At 46.7% G+C, this 21,362-nt stretch overlaps 1 pseudogene; it reads left to right on the top strand.

The window, feature by feature from the left end:
- Window positions 1-3,915: 3,915 nt before the first annotated feature.
- On the top strand, window positions 3,916-4,135 carry LOC146039981 (U2 spliceosomal RNA; annotated as a pseudogene).
- Window positions 4,136-21,362: the final 17,227 nt, after the last annotated feature.

Here is a 21,362-nt window from a genome sequence, read left to right as displayed (position 1 = left end):
AACTGCTCCATCTGTATTGCTCTCCCTCTCTCCCCCCTCTCTCATCACCTCTCTCTACCCCTTTCTCTCCCCCTCTCTCCTCGCCTCTCTCTCTCCTCCCCCCCTCTCTCTCTCCTCCCCTCTCTCTCTCCCCCACCGACCCTCTCTCTCTCCCCCTCTCTCTCGTCCCCCTCACCCCCCACTCTCTCGCTCTCTGCCCCACCTCCTCTATACCCCACCGACCCTCTCTCTCCTCCATCTCCCCCTCTCTCTCCTTCCCCTCTCCCCCTCTCTCTCCTCTCCCTTCCCCACCTCCTCTCTCTCCCCCCTCTCTATCCTCCCCCTCTCCCCTCTCCCTATCCTCCCCCTCTCCCCTCTCCCTCCACAATACAATGTGGTGTAATGTTAATGAGCAGCAATACAGTATAGTGTAACATGAGTAACAAACACTACTATGTGACATAATGTGAATAGGGGATACTATCATGTGATATAATGTGAATAAGGTTACACTACTGTGTGGCACACTTTAAATTTGGGCTACTATTGTATGGACCTTCCTCTTCCCAGAAAGAACTCATCCATTTTATGGGGTATGCACTATCCCTCTTTATAATATGGGGGTGGGAGCACCAGTGCTCTTGCTGGCACAGGGCACTAAAATGAGGATAGCTACTGATAGGTGTTGCTGGCTACTGCTGTGATCTGTGCTGATGGGCGATGATGCTGTGCTGAGAGAGAGGTGCTAGGTCAGAGGCAGATGGAAATAGCAGCTGTGCAAGGGGCACTGGGGTTAGCAAGTTAGTGTTAGCCGTCAAATACTTACCAATATTGCCATCAGTTTCACCATCAGGATCCTGCTGCCGACCTTGTGATGGTCAGGATTCCGTACCCAACCAGTATGACCTTACTGCTTAGTATAACCTTGTGTCATTTCTCATATTTACAACTATTTTCATGGCATTAGTCCCAAGTGTCATGTACGTAAGCAATATAATTGTTATATTGTTATTGTGCTTATAAAGCACCACAATATGCAGCCAGCCTTTGCATAATGCACAAATTGTTTTATTATATATCAGCATTGTATAGAGAGGACTGTAGATTGTGAGAGTCACGGAAACTACTTTGTCAAATAAAATAAATTTATTATTCATGGTTTAGTAGCCAGTCCGGGTCCTGTTTATGGCCTGCTAAAGTGTTCAGTGTATTTCCTGCTGTCTCTAATGTCTTATTCTAACGGCATGAAAACAACTCAACGGCTTTTACACATTGCTAAATAAAACATGTTTGTGTTTGCTTTTGCAAGTGGATGAGTAGAATTTAAAACTGAAGCCAAGTTTTAGAATGTGCTAATCCCACTGCACGCCACCATTCTCCGCTACGTCGTCTGCAGTTACTTCCTCTCCATTGTTCACATTTAATTACTGTAATTTTGTTCAATGAAGGTGATCATGAACACAACACAGTCAGCATAAAGAATACAAATATTTCTGTGCTAGTAAATGAGTTGCATGTATACACAAGAGATCACGGCTGTATCCCATGGGACCACAGTGTATTAATATCTTTGAGGCATCGTCACGGATTGGCAGCAGAGGTTCGTGGCTGCATGTTGTTTATGGAAAAAGTGGTGCTGATAGGACTGAAGCGGACTTACCTACTCCTGAGGGTTCTGACCTGCTGCATTCCCCGAATCAGTGATATACTGTATATATACTGGTGCAGATATTGCATGCAGAATAGATCCCACTTACTGCTGAGCGCACTCTTATGTAATATATATAGAAAGCTGCCCTAAAAGTGCAAACATTTTGGCTGCATGCCAGACCTGGCATTTGGGATCCAAACAGTCATAATGCCAACAACAGCACCCTTGACGTTCAGTATCCCAACGGATCCCAGTAATTATTTTAACCCCTCCTAAAACCTAACCCTAACTGCCCACTCCTGCAGTCTAACCCTAAACATCCTCTCCCACATGCTTACCCTGTCCCCCCAATCCCTGCAGGCTAACCCTCCCCCTAGTGCCTAATCCTAACCCCAGTGCTAGACATCGGGATTCTAACTGTCGGGATGCCGCTGTCACATTCTGACTTTTGGGACACCAACCACCCTTGCAATAATTGCTTGTGCCATCCTTCTGACCTCATCACATAGCAGGTGTTTACTTGCAAAATGTTTAAGGTGGTGGACAGAGATGAGGAAGAACCGTGTGCAGCCGCCTCCAGCCCCGCATCCTTCTCTCTGCCGGGAGCAGTGCAGTGTGTAGTAGGTTCTGAGCACTAGATCGCTCAGACCATCCTGGGCATGCGCGTACCTCTGAAAAAATGGTACAGTAGTAAGTATTACAAAAATGGGTGCGGCGTGGGAGGTGTGAGCCCCCTGGGACTCAGGAACTTGTGTGCACCATGCACACTGCACCCATTATAAATACACCACTGGTGGTGAACCATCTACACTAAAGCGGGGACCCACTAGACCAGGGACAGCTAAACCTGTCCTCAAGATCTACCAGCGGTCCAGGTTTTCCAAATCAACTAGCCAGTGCACAGCTGTAGTCATTACAAACTGTCACATTTCCCAGACTCCTTAGCTGGTGCACAGTTGTAGTCATTACTAACTGTCACATTTCCCAGACTCCCTAGCCGGTGCACAGCTGTAGTCATTACTAACTGCCAAATTTCTCAGACTCCCTCACAACTGTAGTCATTATTAACTGTCACATTTCCCAGGCTCTCTAGCTGGTGCACAGTTGTAGTCATAACTAACTGTCACATTTCCCAGACTCCCTAGGCGGTGCACAGTTGTAGTCATTACTAACTGTCACATTTCTCAGACTCCCTCACAACTGTAGTCATTATTAGAACTGCATACAAAGTCAAAGGTGCAGGTGCACAAATTAAACTCCCAATTTCAAAAATTTTGCAATAAAATTTTGCATTTTTAGCGAGGTTCTTCGCTTAGTTATGGCCATAAGTAACGGCTTGCCCACCGCGACCAGGTGACCTCATTAGTCAGGCAAGTCCCTAACATTTTGCGGGGTACAAATCTAGGGCACAGGGCACCCCAAAATGGTGCAGCTGAGTGACCCCAGGGCAACACAAGACTGAAAGAAATATATAGTGAAACAAAGTGAGGATAGGTTAGTGAGAGAGGCTGCTAAAAGATAGCAGGGATAAGTAAGTGAGAGGTAAAAAAAATGAGAGATAAAGTAGTGAGAGGTGAAGTAGTGAGAGGTAAAGGTTAGAAATGAATTACATTGAAATAAAACACACAATAGGGATGAAAGTGAAAATGAAAATAAGTGTTAATTTGTGTTGCTCCTGAGGCCAAACAGCCACACCAGTCCAGGGGGGCCCACAACCCAGAAATGCACCCCCCCATCTGATAATCCATTAAACATTTGTGCAGGTCTCACCTTGCTCTGCATGCAGTCTAAGAAATGTCAGGAACCTAATTAAAACCAATATATAGGACAGGTGGGCGTGGGTGCTACCACCAGGCGCAGAAGGGGTCTCTGGCCTTCTAATGTGTATGGAAATACACGGCATTAGATATACAGGGGTGGGGTCCTGGGGTGCACACCAATTGAGAGGTGCGACCCTGCGGAGACCTTTCAGTAGAACTGCATACAAAGTCAAAGGTGCAGGTGCACAAATTAAACTCCCAATTTCAAAATTTTTGCAATAAAATGTTGCATTTTTAGCGAGGTTCTTCGCTTAGTTATGTCCATAAGTAACGGCTTGCCCACCGCGACCAGGTGACCTCATTAGTCGGGCAAGTCCCTAACATTTTGCGGGGTACAAATCTAGTCATTATTAACTGTCACATTTCCCAGACTCCCTAGGCGGTGTACAGTTACTACTGTAACTGCCACATTTCCCAGACTCCCTAGTAGTCATTACTACTGTAACTGCGGTACTTGTTTCCTAGCACGCTTCTCGGCCTTTTGGCTAAGATCAAGTGTAGTATCTGTTCTTATCAGTGGGTATGGACTGGCCTCTGGCAGAGAATAGAGAAAGGCTGGACTGAGTAGCTGCTCTGATGGGCGGAGGGTGTGGGACCCCTCTTTTTTGCCTGGGAGTGGTGAAAAGTCTGGCTGAGTACCTTCACCTCTGCCTTTGGTAGGAGGTGTTGTTTCCGTAAATCCACTGGTAAGAGGGGGGGAGAAACACTGGGCCTAGTAGTTTGACTCTCTTGACGGGGTTCGTAGCCCCCGAAGGATGAGACAGCGAAAGGCTCAGTCTAGTATCCATTCCCAGGGAGCGGAGAAAAGCTGAGACCGAGTAGATTGGTCCAGGTCGGGGTTAACCGTGCCTCCGGCCTGGGCACAGCGAAAAGCTCAGCCTAGTACCTTAACCCTGGGAGCGGAGAAACACTGGGACTGAGTAGATTGCTCTTCCGAGGGGGGTGCAGCCCCTAAGGGAGTCTTTCGAAAAGCCCAGTGGAGTACCCATTCCCATGCCGGGGGCTGGAAAGTGCCTGCTGTTGAGACGGAGAAACACTTGGTCGGACGCTGACTGGCTGGCTGCTTGGAGTCCGAGGCTGCACTGTGCCCCCGGGGAAACTCGGGGGTGCCGAACATGCACGGGTGATCCCAAAATCACCATGCACTAGTAAGCACTAGCACTGCGCACTTCCCCTCTAGGTTAGCGCTTCATGTCCTTACCTCGTCCTTTTGGATGGGGTAGGACAATTTTTCACACCCCCACCCCGGCCTTCTGGCTGGGGTCCTCTTTATTATTTATTTCTCTTCTTCTTCACGTTCGTGCACTTTTTCACGTTTTCTGTTTTCTGTAGTGTGTCACTTTTTTTGGGTTGTGTGGTCGTCCCTTACGGGCCTTCCATTTCCCCAACGTGCCAAAGCTCTCGCCTTTTGGGGAGAGCTGCGGTCCCCTCGAGGACGACACCGAGCCGCAAGGCGGAGGGAAGTCCACTGAGGGTCTCTCCAAACCTTCGGGTGCGGAGGACCCACCGTCCTAACCCTTCCGGGGGTTGAGGAATGAGGGTCTCTCTAAGCTTCGGCGAAGAGGACCCACCGTTCCCTATTTTCCCCTCTTCGGCCTTATGGTTGAGAGGGGTTAGGGGAAAAACGGGGCCCGTCTCCTTCGGGAGATAAGCCCACTCGATCGCACGGCCACGTTTGCACGTGTTTAGGCACAGCACTGGTGGTAGGGAGCACAGCTCGGGCTCCTGAGTTTTTTCAAACTCACTTGTTTCCTAGCACGGCCACACCGATTTCCATCGGGGTGGTCGTGTCGGAAAAATCGCGTCGGTCGCATTGCATGCGACCAAATCGCATGCGATGCGACCGACGCGATTGACGCGATTTTTTAATTGAATCAAATGTGAATAGGGTCCCTGGGACCCGATTTTACATTTGATTCAATTTAAAATATTCCCTACACCCCCAATTTGACACCCTCAACGCCACCCTATGATTGACGCCAACCCAAACTGTGGCGAGCGTAGCGAGCCCGCGAGGGGCGGCGGTGCGCGTCCTCCGACCTTTTCATTCCCCTACTATCCACGTCAGCGTGGAGTTGAGAATTTAAAGTGTGGCGAGCGCAGCGAGCCACCGAGCCCGAAGCATGGCGAGCGCAGTGAGCCCCGCGAGGGGACGCGTATTACTTCACAGGTATACGCGTCCCCTCGCGGCGCGCGCTGTGCTCGCCACGCTTCGGGCTCGGTGGCTCGCTGCGTTCGCCACACTTTATATTCTCAACTCCACGCCGACGTGGATAGTAGGGGAATGAAAAGGTCGGAGAACGCGCACCGCCGCCCCTCGCGGGCTCGCTGCGCTCGCCAAGCTTCGGGTTCGTGTCAATCATGGGGTGACGACGGGGCCATATACAATGTGAAATGGGTCATATTGGCCCATTTCACATTGTTTCCTATGTGAGATGGACTTAATCAAGTCCATCTCATCTTGTGCCATTATAATGGCACAAGACCGACGCGATGCTCCCGATTTCAATGTTAAAAAATATTTTAACATTGAAGCCAATGGCTAAATCGCGGGCATCGCGTCAGTCGTGTCGGGGGCAATGTTAATGGCCGTGACCGACGCGATGCCCGCGATTTTGCCTTTGCCGGCAAAATGGACCTGATTTCAAAGGAAATCGGGTCCATCGCGGGCATCGTGTACCTTAACTTTAAGGTACACGATGCCCGCGATTGTGGCCGTACTAAGAAACAAGTACCGTAACTGCCACATTTCCCTGAATCCCTAGCTGGTGCACAGCCGTAGTCATTACTAACTGTCACATTTCCCAAACTCCCTAGCTGGTGCACAGCCGTAGTCATTACTAACTGTCACATTTCCCAGACTCCCTAGCTGGTGCACAGCTGTAGTCATTACTAACTGTCACATTTTCAAACCTGCTGCATTCATTCTTACTATAGATCCTGAAAAAACTGTTGGTAGATCTTGAGGACAGGTTTGGCCACCCCTGCACTAGATGATGTGTGTACCCAGCAAGACTGGCAGCAACTGGGACCAGCGGGGTGCTGACATCGGCGAGTGCATACAAATTTCCCCTATGTACAGTAGGTTACGTGTTTTGCAGCCTCCGGCGAGGATAGAGTCCTCTGATGAAAGTAGACATGGTAGGGGTGGTCAGAATAAGTGGATAATTAGTATTCACCTTGTACAGAAATCCATTTTCAGTTTTTGATAGAAATAACCTTTAAAATCAATCTGTACTTTTTGAAAATAACCAAAGCTGTACAAAACGCAAGCCAAGGTTTGGCATTTGGCACAGCAGGCATAATATGCGTTGTCATCATTCTTCTTAGAGATTACTGAAACTTTCAAAAATGTTCCGTAAAATAATCACCTCGCACGTTTCTCTGTATGAATTTGGCTTCCAGTCCTACCACAAACACTTCACACAGCAGAATGAATGGAGCAACATTGCCTGAGCTGTATTCAGACTTTTAGTTCAGCAACATGTAAATTCACAAATACAGGGTTTCATGCAGAGTTGGATGCAAATTCTCTTTGTGGCATTTTCATATTACACTGTGTGTGCATACCGTACAAATTCCTGACAGCCCCTTGGCATTTAGCACTTCCATTATGTAGGGAGACAAGGCAGGAGTGAGAGGTGGCGGAGCCTGACTAAGGGTTTCTGGCGGCCTTAGGCTTACACTTGTAGTGCCTCACTATAATGCTGCTAAACACAGGGCACGGTGCAAATGCTTGCTGAGGAAATCACCGGGTTGGGATGATTTGGTCTACAGCATGATGGTCGTCAGTCATTAGGTCAACACCATTAGGTCAACATGGGAAAAGGTTGACATGGATCTAGGACGACATGGGAAAAGGTCGACATGGTTCTAGGTCGAAAGGTCATTAGTTCGACAGGCCGTTAGTTCGACAATGTCTAGGTCGACAGTCAAAAGGTCGACATGGTGTTTTTCACTGTTTTTTGCCCTGAATGTCCACACAATCGACATGGACACAGTTTAAAGTGCACCGCATCCCCTCGCATCGCTCGCTGTGCTCGCATTGCGTCGGGCACGGTGCATCGCTGCGCTTGGCACACTATTTTATTTTCCCACCATGCCCTAGTGGATGGTAGGGCATGAAAAACTGCCTGTCGGCACATGTCGGCTCAAAAAACAGTGAAAAACCCCATGTCGACCTTTTTACTGTTGACCTAAACATTGTCGAACTAATGACCTGTGAAACTAACGACCTGTCGAACTAATGACCTTTCGACCTAGAACCATGTCGACCTTTCCCTATGTCAACCTTTTCCCATGTTAACTTAATGGTGTCGACCTAATGACTGTCGACCATCATGCTGTAGACCAAATGACCGTATCCCAAATCACCATGCAGGCTATAGAACTAATTCAGAGGTGGGGGTAAAGTAAACGCCAATGTTGGTGCAGATGCAAAAGATATCCTGGAACCAGTGGTGTATTTATAATGGGTGCATGGGGCGTGGTTCACACGCGTCCCTGAGTCCCAGGAAGCCCACACCGCACACACTGCACCTACAGTATTTTCAAAGACTTACTTTCCGGAGTCCCGTGATTAAGGCAGCAGTCGTGCTATTTTTATGGAGTTGCGCACATGTGTAAAAGAATCACCTGCATCTCACATCGGTATACAGTCCTTAGGTAAACAATTAAAAGGTCAACATGGCTATGGTCCTCAGGGTTACACGATCTACACACGCATTACGTAGGCAATGGCTTGGTCAACAGTCAAATGGTCGACATGGGTCTACTTTTTTTTTTTTTTTAGCCAACATGTGCCGACAGGCAGTATTTCATGCCCTACCATCCACTAGGGCATGGAGGGAGAATAGAACGCTAACAGTGTCCATATCGACCATGTTGACATTCGTGGATAAAATAAGTGAAAAACCCATGTCAACCTTGCCATTGTCGACCTAATGCTGGTGTTGACTTTCCAACCCTGTTGACCTTAGCCTTGTTGACCTATTTCATATGTCGACATAAGCCATGTCGACCTTCAGTGATCGACCCAATGCATGTCAACCTAATATTGGTCGACCCAATGGCCCACACCCCTCGCACTCAACTACCTTCATCCTCATGGGCTCATGAATGGAGATCTCAGGGCTGCTAGTACGCCAGGTAAAGGCTGAAACTGGCATTTGGGTGTGTTCCCATACAGTGCATCCAATGCAAACTACCTGTCAGACTCGCATGCATCTGTATGGTGGTGGCTCAGTTGCTAGAACTCAACCACTGGAGAAGTTGGGAACCTAACATTGTGATGACTGGCAGCCCCATCTCATTAGTTAAAATATCAGTGGTTCCCAAATAGGGTTGCATGGCACCCTGGGGTGTCTGGGGGAACTTGCTTGGGTGGCGCAGGTTGGTGAAACAGGATTAATTCCAATTATTTATGGCCAATGTAATAGGAAAACCTAAACTGGTTACTGATACTCTAGAAAGCTGCAGTGGTTTGGAGGCGCTGGGCGGCTTGTGGGTGCTGGGGATCCAGCACCCACTTATAGCTGCCACTGCCTGGACATCCAACAATATACTTATCAGCAGTCCTGTTGCGCCAGCCCCCATTTAAAAGTTTCCTTACCAAAATGGCTGCCTCCTAAGAGGAGACAGTTGTGATGGATGCTAGTGGAGTGCAGCGGCCATTTTGGAAGGGACGTTTTTAATAGAGCAGACCCGACAGAACCTGGCATTATTTACAGTTACACCATTGTTGATATGACATGCTTCCTAGTAAGCTATATATTTATTTGTGTAGGTAGATACAATGGTAATTTCCTTTACAAATACTCCCTGTGACTTTATTAGTGTAAATGACACTGACTCTCCCTGCAATGTACAGTAATACACTAATGCCTATGCATTGCAGATTGACTTTTAAATCAGCCATTTTTTTACTTTGCTGATTAAACAAGATAATTAATAAAAAAAGAAACCAAAACATAAAAAGAACAAAACAGCGAACAAGATAAGCAGAGACAATAACAAAGCAAATTAAGTGTAGCAATATGATTATAAACCACTTGTATGTGAAAATGAAATACAAAGTGAAGAAAAAGACTGTACTGTACTGTGCCAATATTGGGAAGATAAGCCGAAGATAACACAAGAGGAATGAAACTATAATAGGAGCCAGAAGCCCTGACCTCCAATGCACAGCTAAGAGGGCAAAGCATAAAGAAGAATATAACAATGACTAAAGACCCAGAGGATCCCCTATACCACTCCCATGTTATCAGGGAGCTTCGGCATATTTGGAATTATTCCAGGGGAAGTAAGGGATAACACATAAGTATACCCAGTAAGAAGACATTACTAAAACATCATATACCCATGGTTGGACTGTCCCACGGAGGGTAAAGGGGAACCCCCTTTGGGCCCCACTGCCTTGGGTCCACCTACTCCTCTAGGTACATATCAGGTTCTAGACTGTGCACTTGATTTATGCATTATACATATGTTACCTATTACTGTACAGTAGAACAATAAGCACTCAATAAAGTGCTCCCAATTTACACCATGTGTATTTTCTAGGATTTCTTCCCTTGCATGTGACATTGGCCCTTATTCTGATCGGTGCGGATATATCCGCGTGCGTTCGGGCCGCCGATGTTTTGTGTCTGCGCATGTGCCGAGGCGTCTCTGCGCATGTGCGAGCGGGGCGTACGGCCAAATCCTGCATGATATGTGAACACTCCGAACAGGGGGTGGAGAGGGGCGTGAAGGGCTATTTGGGCTCATTACCATATGCATACGCCCCGCGTTTCATGGAAGTTCCCTTGAAAACGCTGGGCGTACGTATGGTAATGCGGCCGTGACGCACGGGTAGGGGGCGGACATATGACATCGCCGGATGTCAGCTGCCCGCCCTGATCCCTGCTTTTGCACGGAGAAATGTCCGTGTGGTCTGAGGTTGCGGGGGAGGTTCCCTTAGATGGAGGAGGCGTATTCCGTGAAAAATACACGTGCGGTCCGTTCGGCCAGCTTCTTACCGCATACGGACGGAGTTGGTGATCTTTATGGAAGGCGGGGTTTCGCACGCACGGTCCTGGCCGCATAATCGGCTCCGGCCGCACTGATCAGAATAAGGGCCATTATTCTGAGACCCATACAGATATTAATGGAATGAAGGGTTGCTGTCTTTGCCAGTGGGATGTAAATCATACCTGCTGACTTTTTTAAACTCCTCTCTGGGAGAAGCCCAGTGAGAAGTGAAAGGGGGGCGGGAAGAGGCTTCGTTTTGGAGGCGGGGCGAGGCTGACATCACCAAGCCCCACCCCATGACAGACAGCCGCATCAATTTGCGGGTCCGTGGATGGGGGAGGGGCTAAAATTACGGAAAATGACATGAATGGCGTCATTTAAGCCCCGCCCCCTCCCCACGGGCCTGCAAATTCAAAGTTTTATACCATGGGGAAGGGGGGAGCAGGGGCTGTGGGGAAAATGCGGGAGACTTGCCCACCTTCCCGGGGGGGGCGGGAGGGGGACCTGATTTGCGGGACCCCCCCAGCCATTCTGGGAGGGTAGGCAAGTGTGATGTAAATGAATGCTTAAATTTCAATTTGGATATTTTGAGTGTACACCTACTCCATAATTAATAACCATCTGCACTAAAAGTGTTTTCTATTTCCTTGGCAATATGTTTGCCCTATTGGCTGCATAAAGCCACGGTTTTATCCACAGATAAACATACGTGGACTGGGAAACAAGATCTGAAACTTTTAAAGGGACAGTATTCATTTTTTGTTTCTTAAAATACACATGGGGGGTTATTCTGATTCACTCGGAAAGTTACAATCACTCTCTTATGGACAAAACCATGTGCACTGCAGGTGGGGAAGATGTAACATGTGCAGAGAGAGTTAGATTTGGGCATTTTATTGTTTCTGTGCAGGGTAAATACTGGCTGCTTTATTTTTACACTGCAATATAGATATCAGTTTGAAGTACAAACCCCACCCAAATCTAAAGGCTCCCATACACTATGCGATTTGGGCACGATTTCACCCGATTCGGATGAATCGGGCCATGAAATCGGCCCAAATCGCATGTTTAAACATCCCCTCCGATCCGATGTGCGGTCCCGTGCGCATCGGATGGAGTCGGGCAGTCGGACCGGCTGCACATAAGATTTCCCAAATCTTATGTGCAGCTTCCGGGCAGCAGGAAGGGGGGGACACTGCGAGGGCAGTGAGAGAGGCAGGCAGTAGCAGCGAGCGGGGGACGCTGGAGAGCCGAGCTGGGCAGAGTCAGCGGCGGCAGATGCTGGGGACCTGCAGGGGGGGAGCCGGGCATGGTACGCTGTCAAATAGGCTGCGGGCGGGGGGCGCTGGAGAGTCGGGCAGGGGACACAGAGGCAGCGCGCGGGGGTACGCCGGTGAACCGACAAGGGAGCTGGGCAGGAGGACCGGGGACTCACTCTGCAGCTGCAAGGATAAAAACCAATACAAATGAATGGGCAGCCAGTGATTGGCTGAGAGCTCTCTCAGCCAATTGCTGATTGGCTGAGAGCTCTCTCAGCCAATTGCTGATTACTGAGAGAGCTCTCAGCCAATCACTGGCTGCCCATTCATTTGTAATGTTTTTTTATTTTTCCTCCCTTGCAGAGTGAGTTCCCGATCCTCCTGCCCAGCTCCCTCGTCGGTTCACCTGCGTACCCCCGCGCGCTGCCTCTGTGTCCCCTGCCCGGCTCTCCAGCGCCCGCTGCCTATTTGACAGCTTACCATGCCCGGCTCCCCCCCCCTGCAGGTCCCCAGCATCTGCCGCCGCTGACTCTGCCCGGCTCTCCCCCTGCCCGCTTCTCCCACTGCAGCTCCCCGGGAGTTGCATATGATAAATCGCATGGCGATTTATCATATGCAAAACTTGGCAAATCAAGTGCCTAATCGTGTGTTCCCCTCCCGGGGAGCTGCCGGGGAAAATCAGGTCCGACTTGTCCCTAGGACAAGTCGGGCTAATGTATGGGGGCCTTAACTCTCTCTGCACAAGTTACATCAGCCCCACCTGCAGTGCACATGGTTTTGTCCATTAGAGAGTGATTGTGCCTTTCCGAGTGAACCAGAATATCCCCCATGGTGTAAATTGGGAGCGCTTTATTGAGTGTTACTTTTCCTAAATTTTGTGCCTATACTGTACAGGACTATGGGGGGGGGGTTAGTGAATCTCTGGCTTCTGCTGCTGCCCTGGCCTGCTGTGCTGCATATATCTTTATTTCTGCTGTATATATATTTATCTATCTTTATTAATTTATCTTTATTTACAGCTGTCAGCATGTTATATATAGCGCAGCAGCTTCCTTTACAGTGTCTTAGCGCAGCAGATTCCGTTACAGTGTCTTATACAGCGCAGCAGATTCCATTAGTGTCTTATACAGCGCAGCAGATTCCGTTACAGCGTCTTATATAGCGCAGCAGATTCCGTTACAGCGTCTTATATAGCGCAGCAGATTCCGTTACAGCGACTTATATAGCGCAGCAGATTCCGTTACAGCGTCTTATATAGCGCAGCAGATTCCGTTACAGCGTCTTATATAGCGCAGCAGATTCCGTTACAGCGACTTATATAGCGCAGCAGATTCCGTTACAGCATCTTATATAGCGCAGCAGATTCCGTTACAGTGTCTTATATAGCGCAGCAGATTCCGTTACAGTGTCTTATATAGTGCAGCAGATTCCGATACAGCGTCTTATATAGGGCAGCAGATTCCGTTACAGCACCTTATATAGCGCAGCAGATTCCGTTACAGTTTCTTATATAGCGCAGCAGATTCTGTTACAGCGTCTTATATAGCGCTGAAGATTCTATTACAGTGTCTTATAAAGTGTCTTATTTTTTACATTTTTTCTTTTCAAATGTAACATTCATTACCGGGGGGGGGGGGGGGGTGCGAAATATGTCCTTGCTCCGGGCGCCATGGCACCTAGCTACACCGCTGTGGGCCCCTTCCATTGCAATCTCCCGGAAGGCCTTTACTGACACTTTTGACACCCCACCCAAACAGGAGGAGTGTGGTTGTGCAGTCTTGCCAATAAACTCTGCAATAAAAACATGCTGCTTTCAGCTATTTTATTAGAGCAAAACAGACATACAGGATGACATTCTAAAAGAAGCAAATGTCTAGGGGTTCACAAATCCCCATGTTAAAGTGGTGAAAGAAGTACGGTATGCACATAAGCATGTTCCTCAATGAGAAAACACGGTGAGGACAGTGCCTACCTCCACCTTGTGTAATGCACTGTAGACAGTGGTGATAAATGGGGGTGGGTACTTTTTACCCTTGCCCGAGTCTGCTGGTGGAGCCCAGGTGGCGCTCATCCTCTCCCCCATTGCAGGAACCAGGCAGTGGGGAGAGAGATGACAGCACAACCTCTCTCCCCAGCTCAGCACATCTGCCTGAGCGGGGGAGAGACAGTAGCAGCCTGGCCTTTCACACCCTCTCATTTATTTATTTTTTCACGGGTGTGTGGCCACGCTCCCTCCCGGAGGCCCTCTCCATTTTACCGGGGCCTGGACGACCTGTCGGCACCCCTGCATGTAGACAACTGGTGGACCACCAAAAATCTGTCTCCCCTGTCTCCACATTAAACTGGCCTTACACTAGTGCGAGTTGGGCCCTTTTCACCCGATTCCGATCCCCTCACTTATTATTAGTGCACTGCATTCCTTTATTAGTGTGTTACATGCCCTCTTTATAGGACAGTTGCCCAGCTGCTGCTTCCATCGACACTTTTCGTTCCAATAATATGAGCATCAGAAAATGAAAAGCTTTCCCAAGTGCAGCAGTGCAGCCATCTTGGACGTCACTGTGTCTACACCCAGCACAGACAGTTATCTGGGTAAAAACCGGACGAGGACAAAGCCCCCGGACCGCCGGACAGGACATCAAAATCTGCAGTCTGGAGTTTGTAGGATCTGGTCCGGGGGGTGTCCCGTCTGGGGGGTGTCCTGTCCGGGGGGCTGCCTTTGACAGCTGTCACCAGGGAGTGGAGGAGGGGGAGAATAAAGCCTCCCTGTATGGTCTGGGCATGTAGCAAAAACCGGACGGGCCGGACCACACGGGGAGGCTGTAATCTTCCCTTCCCCATGTCCCTGGTGATAGCTATCACAGGGACCCCCCCTGGACAAGACACCCCCCCAACAGGACACCCCCCGGACCGGACCCTATAAGCTCCGGACCGCAGATTTTGATGTCCGGTCCGGTGGTCCGGGGTTTAGTCTGGGTCCGGTTTTTACATAGTCCCCAGTTACTGTACTCCTAAATGTTATCCAGGGCTCCCACACAGGCCCTATTTCTTTCTTTCAACTTCTCCTTTATCCTTGTTCCTTTAGCTGTGCCTTAACTGTCTCATGGCAGTAAAACTCCTGGCTACGCTTATTGATATGTTACCCATATAAAATGCACCTTGACAGAACAAATTTGCAGAGTCTCAGAACTTTCTCAACGTTTCTTTGCTTCATCTGTAATTGTTCTCTTTTATTGCTCAAGTTCCCCATGAGAAATACTGAGCAAAATATCGTGTACAGAATAAACTAGATGGATTTCTCAATCACATGCTGTATGAGCAGCCCAGCCCTTCGGATACCAGGAGACAGACGCAACCCCAATGCGCAGAAAACCGATACTGGCAAGTTATGTATATTAACTATCCCCCTTGCACCCTAACATTCCCCAACTGCAGTCTAACCGTTACCTTCGCCCCGCATCCTAACCCTATCCCCCTCCTTAGTTACTAACAGCCCCCCTGCAGCCTAATCCTAACCCTCGCTAGTGCCAACCCATATCCTCCCCTAACCCCACAACCAAACCCTAACATCCCCTACACTGCCTAAACCTAACCACAGGGCGGCTGACCTTAGCCAGCGTCGGCATACTTAGCTTGCAATGCCAACAGTAGGGATTCCAGCACCGGCATTGTCAGCAATGTCGGAGTTTAGCCATCTCTCTTCTAAGTAGTGTCGGCATTCCAGTGTCGGTATTCTGACTGCTGTCACCCATACGCCAGTATGCTGAACCCATGCTGACCTCCACAGCCAGGTATGCCCTGTTGCTGCCAAGTCTCTCAGCTGATACAGATAAATAGTGTCATTCTGATAGCAGGATACAACTTTTAGGACCTACAATAGTCTTCACAAACTGTTGAATAAATGATAAATCCCCGAAGCTGTCTTCTTTGAAGTGATGTCAGCAATCCCTCTTGGGAGGCAATGGCTCCGGGGTATGATGAGGAGGGTATTAGGTCACTAGCATGTTGGTTGACAGTTATTAGGTGAAAACCATTAGGTCGACATGCATTTATGTCAACATGAGTCTAGGTTGACATGCAGGAAGGTCGACATGAGTCTAGGTCGACATGGGTTAGGTTGACAGGGTCATTAGGTCGACATGGGGGAAGTGGTCGACAGTGAAAAGGTCAACATGCGGTTTTTCAAATTTTTTGGCCCTAATGTCGACACAGTCAACATGGACAATGAAACTTAACACAGCGTCCCCTCGCATGGCTCGCTGCGCTCGTCATGCTGCATGCATGGTGCCTCATTACGCTCGGCGCACTATTTTATTCTCCCACCATGCCCTAGTGTATGGTATGGCATGAATACCACCTGTCGGCACATGTCAGCTACAACAAAATTTAAAAACCCCATGTCAACCTTTTGACGGTCGACCTAACCCATGTCGAGTTAATGACCCTGTTGACCTAATGACCCTGTCGACCTAGACTCATGTCAACCTAAATGCATGTTGACCTAATGGTGTCGACCTAATGACTGTCGACCAATGGTGACCCAATAACCGTATCACGATCAGTTGAACCTGTCGTTCTTTACCTTAACTAATGGCTTATTCATTATGTCATTATGTCCACACTGTGGCCCTCCAGCTGTTGGGAAACTACATATCCCAGCATGCCTTGACATAGTTTTAGCATTCCCTAATACAGGCATTCCCAACCACGGTCCTCAAGGCACACCAACAGCAACAGTGCATTTTTTAGTGATATCCAGGCTTCAGCATAGATGGTTTATTCAGAATCACTCAGGTACTAATTAAGTCACCTGTACTCAAGCCTGGATATCACTAAAACCTGCACTGTTGGTGTGCCCTGACGACCGCGGTTGGGAATGCCGGCCCTAATAGCAAAACTGTGGCAAGGCATGATGGGGCTTGTAGTTTCACAACAGCTGGAAGGCCATAGTTTGGACAAGCTTGCACTAAGGCAAGAATAGCAGACAACACATATATATATATATATATATATATATATATATATATATATATATATATATAATTTAGGGGGAGATGTACTAAACATTGGACAGAGAGAAAAAACTACCAGCCAATCTGCTTCTGTTACTTTCCACACAAAGCAAGTAAAATGACAGTTAGAAGCTAATTTATCTCTCTCCACTTCATCCCTCTCCCCCGTAGTGTGTGTGTGTGTGTGTGTGTGTGTGTGTGTGTGTGTGTGTGTGTATAAGAGAAGGTACAATAGCCCATCTATAGATATAAATTGCTAACTACTTACCTCTATGAGATTAAGTACTATCATTGACCACTAGAGGCCACTAGACAAACCAAATTGTGGGCTGAAAGATGCCATAACAGAAAGTGAAAGCATTTTTTGCAGGGATACTGATCTTTTTCAAACTTGCTGGATATGGAGAGAGGGAGATGTGAAGACAGAGATTGGAGGTAGGAGCAGATAGGGACCGGGGGTGGGGTGCAGAGTTTGTGGGCTAAAAACTGTCACAGCTCAAAGTACATTGCAAAAGCTGTAATTTTGATGGGCTTTTGACTAGTTGATAATAAGAGCTATTTGACAACAATATCAACAAATAAATATCAACAACGTAGTGATAAATCAAAACTTCAAGAAAACAATCAGATTCTAGCTGTCATTTATCTATCGGTCTATAACATGACCGTTAGAAAATAATTAGTTTTGATGGGTAATTTCGCCCCTTTCCCTCTCTCGTAAGTTTGATATATCTACCACAAAGTCTTCAAATATCTTTGAAGTGCATTGACTGGCAGATATAACATGCTGCCCGTGGCTGTGATATAGATTTTACAGTGACATGTGCAGCTGTCTTTATGACAATGGCACACAGAAGTGGCATTTAAAAGGATTTTCTTCTTTCCTCTGCGCTTGTAAACCATCCCGAAAGGTACCTGTGAAAATCCTCCAGCTACATCACAGCCTGCCCTATCTCGCTGGTTAATTAAAGGTTCCCAGAGGTGTGAATTACATACTGCGCTGATTTACTGTAGATTACATCCTTAGTAAAAGGGATCATATATCAGCAGGACATGTCACTTTAATCTTTGCTGATTCATTAATTCTACCATGATCTCAGAGCTGGGAAGTGGATTCACAATAAACTCAGCAGCCACAAGACTTTCCTAGCTATTACAGTGCCCTCATGGTGGAGCTGACCTTTTCTCAAGGTTACCTAAGGGACAATGCAGCCCGTGCACGGAGTCTGCATCATTCTACAGTAAACTAATGAGCTGAAACGAGGTCAGTTAAAAAAAAAAAAAAAACACTTGTACAGTAGATGCAGAGATATTTTAATAGCACTCAACTGTCCTCGGAACGGAGAGATAAATACCACACTCTGCACCAATATGCTGGTATTATTGGCAGGTATCTTCTACAGTGGGTCGTGGCCATACCTCCCAGTGGCCACAATTTAGGTGGAACAAAGAAAATGTGTACCCACTGGCGAGGAGTTAATCACCAGTACAATATTTAAATGTCGAACTTACACAACAATTATCTTGATACTGTACATCACAATCACAGTGATTCAGAGTCTATTAGAAACGTGAAAACAGACAGATCATTGTGCAATATTGTTAGGTAAAAGGGAGATGGATTATTTTCTTACAATACACTCACATTTAAGCGAGGTAAATGCGCATATCATATTGGTTTTTAAACTTCTCTCCACTTGAGGTATTTCTTAAATCCTATTGGCCTGCAATATTGTTTGCTAAAACAACATACTCTATTTTATAATAAGTGCCAAGTCAAAGTGAACTGGGAAGGTAAATAACCATCCACCATGGATGGATCCAACTCTTCCATATGCCTCCTAGTGGTTTGTATCCAAGCTGGTTATAGCGAAAATGGTGTCCACCATGGAGGGGAAGGGTTGAATGGCTATAGCAAAGCCGGGTGGCGGAGAATTACGTTTCAGATGCAGAAGGCACTCATAGATAGTGTCATCTGGGGATAGGTCCAATTTCTTTGGCATGGGAACCTCTGACGCATTTCGCCATGTCAGAGCGGCTTTATCAAAGGTAGCTGTATGTTGTTCCCTTATGGGTTTTTATACTAAACAAATATGGTTTAGTGAAAACAAATAAAATATGAAAAGAGAGGCAGAATCTGGTACATATATACAGTACATATATAAATCAGTAGAAACTAAATGCATAAAAAAGGGAGGAATATGTAAGAATATTTTAGAAGATTAAAATACCTTTATACTGTAGGTTGTCATTGGTGGATAGTGGTCACATGTATTGGGATTGTAACATAGATCAAGTGATCTGCTAGGATAAAATCTCCCCACTACAGTATGCAGGGAGATCACTGGCGGAGTTTCCCGCACATGTCACTGGAAATGGAGCATCCAAATCGTAGTCCGATTGGACGAGTGACACATGACCGGAAGAGTGGTGGGCCGTATCGCGCCCCATCCCTCTCCAGAAGTGAGACGACGATACTTCAATCATGTGGGCAAGGACAAAGAGTGAAGACTCGAAACGCGTTGGTGGAACACCACTGACAGCGTGCCGCAAACAGCCGGAAACATGCTGCCCGAACTTCCGGTTCCAGTGACCGGACAGAAGACGGAGCTCGGGAGACGGAGATGCAAGAAAGACCTGCCAGTGCCACACCAATCCCCGCAAATGGAAGTAAAGGTATTGTAGGGACAGTGTAGGCCTGTGCACCGGAGAGTGATCCCCGAAGCCATCCACCCATCCCCAACCATAACGCCCCCAAAAAGGGCTGTAAACATTACTTGAGCAAAGCTTTTTTACTGTTTAACCCATTTTCCTTTACAGGCAAGCACATTGTTCTATTTAAATCCACTATACTTACCACAAAGCGCTTCAAATCCCCCCTCTCGGACCTGGTTTATTTGTGTGGTGTGAAAGAGGTATTAGATACATTCTTGCTGCTCCCTCTCAGGTTATTCTGGAGTCTCTTGTAAGTTCCGAGAGGGCAGACAAGCATACACTGAGCATGCACTAACTCTGTATTAGGAGAGGATGGAGTAACCCCAGAAACAGCATCACAGAGATCTAGATAGTGTTTGTTACTAGCAGCTTTACTTCTCTCAGTGGGGCAAAGTCTCTACATACTGTATTACATACTCTGTAACCTGCAGATGATCATATGAGCCAGTGCTATCTATATATATATATATATATATATATATATATATATGATATTTAAAATACTAATATATATATATATATTTATATATATATATATATATATATATATATATATATATATATATATATATATATACATATATAAAATTTGAAATATAAAATATATATTAATATACATTGTAAATTATACCCGATTTAGCCAGATGGTCCATCTGCCAGGGATGCTAGAAAATACATAAATAAGGTAATTAGCTATATATTTGCATTAGCCATATGTTAAACGCCTATTCATTTGATTCCTTAATTAGCAATGCCAGCTATTAGTACATAAATGTAACAGCTATTAGTGCAATGTGTTAATACCTATAATATATAAATAGAGGAGTCTCTTCCTCCTGTTATTGATTTCACCACATTCACATGAAATGTTATTCCCCACACACACGCACACACACAGAGACAGACACACACACACACACACACCATTCCTCCTCCTGCATGTACAAGTGCAAGTGTTCAGCATAAGAAGAGATGTCCAGAGTAAGCCATGTGGAATGTACAGTACTTCCTGTATCAGAAACACTGACTTTGGACTACAGCCTATGTCATTAGGATGTAACATAGTAATTAAGGTTCAAAAAAGTTGTTAGTCCATCGAGTTCAACCTATTTGACTTGTAACTACTGACGTGTAAGTCATATCTAAAGGATTCCCTTAGTGGCCAAAAATGCATCCAGCTTTGATTTAAATTAATTAACAGTAGTTGCTGTAATCACCCCCACCGGCAATGAGTTCCAGAATGTTCTTGATCTAATGGTGAAGAATCCTCTTCTTAATTCAGTAAGGAATTTCTTTTCCTCGAGCCTCAGTGTCCTAAGTATTGACCTGTTAGTGAACAAATCATCTCCCAGTTCCATATGATTCCTAATCCTGTATTTGAACATACTAATCATATCACCTCTCAACCTCCGTTTCTCCAGTGAAAACATATTCAGCCTGGTTAACCTATCTTTGTATAGTGATTCTAGTGATTCGAGACCTTTTACCAGCTTAGTCGCCCTTCTCTATACTTGTTCCAACTCATTTATGTCCTTTTTAAGGTGTGGTGCCCAGAACTGAACACAGTTTTCCAAGTGTGGTCTCACTAATGCATTGCAAAGAGGCACTATCACATTGGCATCCCTTGAATCCATTCCCCTTTTAATGCATGCCAGTGTCCGGTTTGCTTTTGCTGCTGCACTTGAGCAGTGCACACTATTACCCAATTTTTTTATCTATGATGTACAGCATAATTCCCTATTATAACTCCATTTAATACTTACCTCTGCAGGTGGTGCTACTGCAGCAGCACAAGTCCCCATAAAAATGGCATTGACCACATGGCACACATGCAGTAGACTAGTATAATGCCACAGTCTACTGCACTGCAGAGAGGAGGATGCCCACACAGAGCTGGCACATGCCCCTGAATTAT

Source organism: Crinia signifera, chromosome 9 (assembly GCF_055691185.1).
Source record: "Crinia signifera chromosome 9, ASM5569118v1, whole genome shotgun sequence".
Classification (NCBI taxonomy): Eukaryota; Metazoa; Chordata; class Amphibia; order Anura; family Myobatrachidae; genus Crinia; species Crinia signifera.
The sequence above is the reverse complement of the archived record's forward strand: the minus strand, read 5'-3'. Positions and strand labels throughout refer to the sequence as shown.